Consider the following 8,430-nt stretch of genomic DNA (forward strand, 5'->3'; position numbering starts at 1 on the left):
AACAGTTCCAGCTGGTTGCTGAGTGACAGCAGATAAGTGGCATATACAGCGGCAATAACCATGCCACCAACAGCCTTTAGCCGTTTGCATACGTCAGGCGCTATCTCAGTGGCCCTGGTCAAGATCTTATCCAACTGGTTCAAAGGGCTAACGTGATTTGCCCAAGGCCCACAGCTGGCAAACTGCAGGGCCAGACCTGGGCCCTGGTCACCTAATTCCAAACCTACACACTTTCCAACAGCACACACCAGTTCCGGAGTCGGTGATCCATCTGACAAATATTTATTGAGGACCCACTATTGCTGGGCACTGTTCTGGGTACTAAGGACACACAGTAATAAAACAAAGATCCACAGCCCTGGAAGACGAGGGAGGAGTGACTGAAAAGTGAACACAGACTGAGAGGGAGGACAGAGGCCACACAGGTCCAAAGACGGTCACAGGCTTGACCCCTGCTAAGAAGGGAAGGCTGTGGGTGGAGCAGGACGGGGCAGCAGCCCAGGGGGACCAGGAGCTCGCTTGGGGACACACGAGTTTGAGACATCTATTTGCTGGGTGGAGGTGTCAAGAAGACCCTTGGAAATATATATTTGTTTTGTTTTGTGGATCTGGACCTAGTGCATGCTAGGCAAGAACTCCACTACTGAGCCCCAGCCACAGTCCTCTTGGATGTATTTAGAATGCAGGAAATATTCTAGAATATCTAGAAATATAGTAACTTTTAAGATTTTAGATGTAAACTATATTCATCAGGGGAACAGAGATGGATGTCAAGCTTCTTGTTTCCCATAAGACGTTTGACGGGTTAAGAATCATGGTCTTCAGTACAACAGAAATGCCGAGCTGGGTGGGCAGGGAGGAAGGAGGACGTCTATCCAAGCCTGGGAGGAAGCTGGCGGAGGTTAGTCATCGTTGTTCCAGATGACGCCGAATACTTGCAAAGAAGCCTGATGTCTGAGCTTAAATGAATATGAAACGGGCAGTTTATCTGGGCAGAGATTTCAAGTCCGCGTAGAGACCTATGGGAAGAAAAAGACAATTGCCTTCATTCACATTATGTTAACAAGGCTGTTGGGTCTTCATGGTCAACTGGAAGCTCACTGGAGGGCCCAACAGAGGCTCTGGGTTACTCTCCTCTGCATTCAGGGACGTGGGCAGCACGATGGTGACTCTAGCTGTTCACATCAAGTTTACTAAGTGTCACCAAATTCCTCAGCTGTGGTTACAAGTCCTAGAAAAAGGACGGGCTGTCCCCCAACGCTGGCTACTCTTGGGTTGGACAGGACCCCCTCCCAGCCCCAGCTTCCCCTCTCGCCTTCCCAGAGCTCGACTTTTTGATGTATGGAAATGAGTGTCACCATGTCAGACCTTGGGAAGTCACCAACCAGGGCTGTGAAGCCAAGGGGACGTCAGGGAGAAGCCCCAGGTCTTGGCCTGAGCGGCTTGAGAAAGCCCACCTTCAATGCCAAGCATGGTGTGGCCGCCACGCAGAGCCAAGGCGACCTCGTGACAAGCAAGACTGAGCCTGGTGCAGACAGCTGGGCACCCGGTCCCAGAACCTGGACAGCCACCTGGATTTCTGCTCTGCTCCTCTCCTGCTTGGGCTCTTGATTCTGTTCTAAGACCTCACTTGTGATCCCCACCCAACAGCAATAATGCTTAAGTGCCCGGAGTGTGTGCATTGACTTAAAGACGGCCTGGGTCCTTCTGGGGGTGGGTGCCCAGGAAACGCCCCCTGTTGCTTCCTGTTGGCTCTCACACACACCCACCACCGCTTAGCGCCAGCCGTGACCTTTGGTACCATCACTACACATGCGGGGTGTGCTACAGCGGTGTTCGCCTCTGTGTTTTCTCAGTGAGTCCCTTCAAGACAAGGATGAGCCCTTTTAGTGTTGTGGCCACAGCAGGAAGCCCCGGGCCTGGGACACTGTAGGTGCCCAATGAACATTAGTGATGGGAAACCAAGGCACGGATCTTGTTTGGGGGTCATTATGAGACCAAGTCTGGGAATGAGCTTGGAATTGCCTTTTCCAACAAGCACCAGAGGGGAGACGGGCGTGTGGCCGCAGGCTCAGCATGGGCCACGAAATGCTCCCCACGCTCACTTCTCAAAGGGCACAGGAGCCAGGCGCCCTCTCCCCTACACCCGCTGTTTCCAGGCTGCCCGGTGGACACAGCTTGGCTGGGGGGGAGCACAACCCTCTCTGGAGCACCAGGAGCACCCTGGCTGGGGACGAGCGTCAGCTGAGGCCACGCTGCTCAGGAACACGGCCTTGCACTCATTCTGCTGGGGTCACACTTGGGAAATATTTCTAATTCTGTTTCCCTAGCTTGTTAACCTTTTCCTTCCCGAAACAATGCCCGGGCTTGTTCTGGCTCCTCTCGAGTAGGAGGACAGGTGTGAGTCGAGGCACGAAAGCATCTTCCCCTTCATCTCATTACCAGGGCTCCTGGGTTTTACTTCTTCCCAGGGCTCACTTGCCGCGAAGTGATTTCCTTTTGGAATCGCTCTGTCTTTGCAAAGCTGGGAGAGAGAGTATGTTTGGTTTTGTAGGGAAACTAGGAGAGAAAGACAAAGGTTCACGGAGCAGAAGCAGGTCCTACGTATCAGTGGACCCACCTGACACCACCAGCCACTTAGGCGAGTTGTCACTGATTCCTGATCTCAGTGAGGTCATCACGGGGGGTCGTCCTCTTCGGGTCGTCTCTTCTCTACCTGAGGTTTGTCAAATGTGTGAATGAAACAGCCATGCTTTGACAGCTGGTACTGTTCCGTTGTTTAGAGAGCATCTTATTTCAGCCTTTTTCCCCCTTGAACGCTGTCCATCTGCCTGTTTGGCCACCCTCTCTCGATTCTGACAAGCATGTGGCATTCCCAACATGTTCCTTCTAAGTGTCGGGGACGAATCCGTGTTGCAGTTTTATTCTTATGTGTCAGCATTCACTTCCAGTACTTGAAGGACTTTTAAGTGTAGCCAGCTTCTGGTTAGTTCTCCCACCCTTTTCCTCTGACATACTTCTTTCTCCTTCTGAATGGTTTCATAGATTGTCACTGCAAACACAAAACTGCAGTGAGGGATGGAAGCTTCTGGAAAATGACTGATGGAGTCGGAGGAGATCAACAAACGACAGCACCAGCAGAACCCACGCCTGGAGCCTGCGCCAGGGGAATGGGGAGGTTTCCCGCTGCCAATTGTCTTGCCACCCCATATGTCCTGCGTCTGCTGTGTGCAAGCTGCTGTGCAGATGGAAGGACACGCCCTCACCTTTCTCGGCCCGCGCTTGGCTCCCTGTGCTAAGCACAAACATGGCGACATGTGCCTTGGAGGGAGGCGCCTGCAGTGGTGTGGCCGGGGCTCCCGGGAGTCTCTCTGGGACAGGCCTTGGCTCCTGCTCTGCTGGAGAGCTCCTTCCCCCTTTCTACAGAACAGGGCGAGTACCAGCACCTACCTCCTGGGGCACCACGTGGGGTCCTGCCCTCTCACCTCACTCATGAATGTGGGCATGAACTCAGAGGGAAGGAATGCAGAGCAGAGTCCCTGCCCCTTGGTGGGGGGATCCAGTGCAGGAGGAGCAGACCCATGACGGCAACAGCACCTCCTCTGTGTGCACACGTCCTCTTCCACCAGCTCTTGGTTATATTTTCATGTGAAAACATGTAGGGGTGAGGGAAGGGCTCTGGAAGCTTCCATGCCAGTCCTCTGGCAGCTTGTCTGTCCCCCTGAGTCCTGCAGGCTCGCGGCTCCATGCCCATTTGCTAGAGACGGTGACTCAGCCTGACTCAGACACAACGCTGACAGCTAATTGAATTCCAGTGCGAACGTGTCCCCCTACCTACAGCAGCTCCTGGCAGCTCAGTCCAGGGCGGCTGTGTTCACGGGCAGAGGAGAGGGCTTTTCAAGTGATTCAGACGTAAGATTTCATCTTTCTTGACTTTCAGACTGAGAACTTATGTAAACTTGGGTCCAGGAGAAAATGGACCAGCAGCTACGCCCAAAGGCTTATCTTCCCGTGGGGTAGAGGCCAAGGACAGAGCAGCAACTTACTTCCACTCCCAGCCTAGAGGCTGTGATCCAAAAGCACGTGGCCCTCTTTTAATAATCCTTTTTCTTCTCAGCGAGGACTGAAGGTGGTTGCTATTCACTGACTGTTTGGCTGCTGTTTACGGGAGACAGAGGAAGGATGTTTATAAAATTTTGCGGGGGAAAGATTCATTTCTAGAGTCCCTTCACCCTATGCATCTATTGCAAGAGGACAGTGACTGTGCTGGGTGAGGAAGAGAATTATTTATGTTTGGAGCATCAAGGGAGGTCACTTTGATGAAAGTCAGGCTGTCATGGACTCAAATGGAAGATGGATAAGTGGAGGTAGAAGCAGATGAACCACTCAAGTTTTTAGCAAATTGTCTTAGAGGTCACGGGCACACAAAAGCAAACAAACTATTTGTGAGCTTCCAAATTAGGCAGTCAAGTCTTGGAAAGCGGTCCCCAATATGGGAGGCTCCGCCCTCCCAGCTGGCTCTGCAGAAATGCAGTGGAAGGCTGAGGTTTCTCATGGTTGGCCACTGACTCACTCTGACAGCTCCTGGCTGCACGGGATTTACCTTAGGCAGAATGACGACAGAGGCCAGCTCCTCTGGGCCAGCCCCTCCGCAAGTCCTCTTTGCTCCTGGCTAAGTTGGGGGTCACAGCACAGCCGGCCCAGGCCTGACTGGCCAGGACTTGGCCCAGGCTAAGAGGCCCAAGGCAGGCATCAAAAAGAAGCTTCAGGTTGGGGGATCCAGGAGGGAGAGGACAGTCACCGTTCCCGGGAGAGCAGAGCTGCAAGTCCACACCCCTGTGGAAGTGACCCAGGGATGCCTCCTGCTCTTAGTGCAGGAAACTCCTTTCCACCAGAGGCTCCACAGTAGGACAAATGTCTACACTGGCAGAAAACTTAGGGATTAGATCTCTCGCCCTCTCATGTTACAGAAGAAAGATCTATTTGAATCCAACCCCAGCCTATTCTACGCCCCTCTGAGGGCACCCCTAGGCCCCCAGTGCACTGGGGAGGGAGTGCGTTTCCAGCCTCCTGACTTGGTTCAGCAGCGTGTCTGTTGGTAGACAGCCTCCTCACACCAATAGCAGGTTCGTTCAATCCATTCACTGAAGTGACTGGGTGCTGACTCATTGGCTGTATTTGCCTTAGAAAGACAGTTTCTTAACTTCTTTGGGTCTTAGTTTCCTCCTCTGAAAAATCCAGAACAGAAGTAGTTGCAGCAGTAGCAGATACACCAACTGCTGAAGACTCCGAGACTGGCAGGTATAGACTCATAGTAAATACAGAATGGCTTCAAAGCATCAGGTCCTCATGGTGTCACATAGTAGGATTGAAAGTAAGTCCCTGGCATTTCAATCCCTTAAAAACAAGCAAACTCCACTTCCATGTACTTACAATGACTTTCAGGAGAAAAAAAGTGGACTAATAAAAAGCTCTCTCCAGCCTGCCATCGAGAGCGATGTCCTCACACGGCTCACCAAGGGCTGCACGCTGAGCCCACACTGTGCCCTGGGCAGAGCCCTGGGCCATGGGAGTCGATCCCCGACTCTGGTGGTCACCTTGTGTGTGACCTTACCAAATTGCTCATCCACTCTTCATTTCAGTTCTTCACCTGCAAGATCGGTGGGGTCGTTCCTCCGGGTGGGGCTGGCCTTGCAGAGGGAAGATGCTAGACAGCTACGACGGCATCAATGACATCACATGGGCATCTGAGCCTGCGCGCAGGTTCCTCCTCCACGCGGCATTCAGGGCCCTGTGGAGTCTGAGCTGGTCCCACCTTCCAGTTCCCAGCACCCTCCGTGCCTGCAGCTTCCAGCGTGAGCCTGGTGTCTGTCCCGCCGCCTTCTCCTTTCTTTCTTTCTTTCTGCTGCTGCATGGATGCCCTCCCTTTGCACCCGGAGTTCTAGCTCTTTGACTCTGTTGGACGCCGTCCATTGACCTTCAGGGCCCCTCCTCCTTCTCAGCAAAAGGTGTACTTGCTCCCAGTGTCTGAGGCTCCACTGGAGTCCCCTTCCTGCCACCATCACTGTCTGCCTGTGGCTCAGGAGTCTGTGGACTTCTCTCTTCTCTAATGGATGAACTTGTTGTCTTGGGGTTGTGGGTTGACATTGGTAGCTGCCTCTATCAGTAGATTAGAAGCCCTTAAAAGGCAGGGAGCACGTCTCACCCACCACAATTCAGTGAACTAATACATTTGCAGATCTGGTCGGGCATGTTGGGTAAGGAGCTCCAAGGGTGGGTGACAGTGGCCGTGGGACACACCCTGACCTTCAGGAGCTCACAGTCCAGCTGGAGACACACACACACACACACACACACACACACACACACACCCATAGTCCAGCTGGAAAGACACACACACACACACACACACACACACACACACAGAGCATGCAGAAAACAGCCCTAAGCTGTGCATAGGGAAGAGATGAAAGAGAACGCCTTGAACTCACGTGACATACTGCTCCTCAGCAAGGAGGAGCAAGGCCCCAAGGCATCTGCTCAGTCCTGATGAGCCTCCAAATGTCTGTCAAGCACAAGCGGACACTGAACCCTGCGAGCTGTGGCTTCTCTTCATGGGCCGTCCCAGGAGAAACAGCAAAGTCAGGTCCCCGGCTGCCCAGGTGTCAGGAAGGACATGTGAGCACCAGGGAGCCCGTCTGACTTGGTAGAGATGCTGCGTCCAGTTGGGTGGTACTGACCCTAACAACTCGGCCACCAGACGTCCGCTTCCATCCTCTGCACCTGGCCACGCGTCAACTGGGCTCTGGTTAGGTTGATTTAAAAATGGATGGAGAAGAAGTAGCACTTTAAAATGTAAATAGTGCCAATACAGCCTCAGACTAGCTCCCCAGGCAGCCAAGCGAACCACATGCATCACAAACTGCCTCTACCCCAAGCAGGGGGTCGGCCCTCTGGCCATGGGGTCCCTGAAGATGGGCCTGGGGAGGGGCCATGAGGCTGACCAAGGGCAGCAAGAGTGAGCTCCCCTCCAGGTGGGGCACCTCTTGCCCCTTTTGAATTCATCATTGTGCAATGGGCCTGGACCCCAGAGAGAACGTAGCAAATCATTTTTTAATAAATAGATGATCTCAGAAGAATGAGTCACTGGTGGCCCTGCCGAAGACCAGCAGACCCAGGCCAGGCCACGGCTGCGATCACAGGCCTCGGGCACACCACTCTGTCTCTCGGCCTCCAGCTGCTCCCTCAGCGCCCCGCCCTCCCATCCCTGGAGACACGCTGCCCGCTCCCCAAGCCACGGCCCTCCTCCTGGGAGTCACCAAGGCCCCCCTTCCCATCCCTCCAGGCAAGATGTCTTTCCAGGGTCAGACTCCCAGAGTCACTAATCCCTCTGGCTGCCTGATGTCCTCCCACTGCCCCAGAAGGTCCCTCAGCTATGCCTCACGGTGTGTTTGCTAAACAGTTGCTTTTCTAAGTAGAGTTACTTTATAAAAACTTGTGCAAGAGGCCACACCAGGTCTTCAGGGCTGGCTAAGGGCCAAACTAGTTTCATTTCCATCTCGACCTCTTCTGCCACGACAGCGTAGCTGGATCCCTTGTATTGCTGGCCCTGTGGCCTGAAAGAGTTTTCTAGAGGGTTCTCTGAGCGCTCGTTACCACAAACCCATAGGGCAGCCAATGGTCAGCCCTTCCATGGGGCAGATCCTCAGCCTGTCTACTGCTCCCCATGGCAAGAGACGGGGAACGCAGCTCTTCCTTGCAGAAGCCCAGAGTACCTAATGGTAGAAGACTGTCCAGGGCAGCAGGTGGGGGACGAGGCATAAAGGTGTACCTGGTGGCACTACAGGGACCTAAGAGGATGAACAGAGAAGCAGGAGGAACCCTCTCTGTCCTCTGAACACAGGGGGTGGTGAGCAGCAGAGTACATCAGTCAAAGCCACCTGGAACAGGGCCCCCCAGCAAGGGAAGACAAGCTATTTTTGGTTTTTAAAAGGATACTAGTAACAGTCAGGAAAAGCCCACAGAAAACCGGACGTGATCGAGGTCTTTGGAGGCAGATGAAGGTGTGTTGCTGTCTCGTGGCCTTGAGCCTTTTCACTCTGCTTAGTCCAGCTGGGTTTGGTGATTGAGGACTGGGAGTGGGATTGTATGTTTGTTCCGACTGGTACTGGAGTTGTTTGCTTTGAACAATGTGACTTTGTTCCTTTGTGAAATGTGGCCAGCAGCATAACTGCTGCTTAGGGAAGGAACAAACATATTGGGGTCTTGCTGAGAGTAAAACCATGCCTTGCAGACTGCATATTGCTGCCCAGGCAACTCAGTGCCTCTGTAAGGACACAGCTTCCAGGTCGGTGCAGGGAGGCGGTGTGGCAGAGACCCCCTGCCCACAGCTGTCCTGAGGCAGGAGGCGGTGCCTGCAGGGACTCCCTG

General features: G+C 53.5%; 1 long non-coding RNA gene across 2 annotated transcripts; it reads right to left on the reverse strand.

Moving 5' to 3' along the window:
* Positions 1 to 251: 251 nt before the first annotated feature.
* LOC124962360 (uncharacterized) lies at positions 252 to 8,113 on the reverse strand. Of its 2 annotated transcripts, none has more exons than XR_007104461.1 (3): positions 7,999 to 8,113; positions 6,492 to 6,798; positions 252 to 1,019 (listed from the first exon to the last, which is right to left on the reverse strand). It is a non-coding gene; the product is annotated as an uncharacterized LOC124962360 (long non-coding RNA). The 2 variants fall into 2 exon arrangements; XR_007104460.1 differs by having other exon boundaries at positions 6,492 to 6,805; positions 7,832 to 8,072.
* Positions 8,114 to 8,430: the final 317 nt, after the last annotated feature.

This window comes from Sciurus carolinensis, chromosome 12, assembly GCF_902686445.1.
Source record: "Sciurus carolinensis chromosome 12, mSciCar1.2, whole genome shotgun sequence".
Classification (NCBI taxonomy): domain Eukaryota; kingdom Metazoa; phylum Chordata; class Mammalia; order Rodentia; family Sciuridae; genus Sciurus; species Sciurus carolinensis.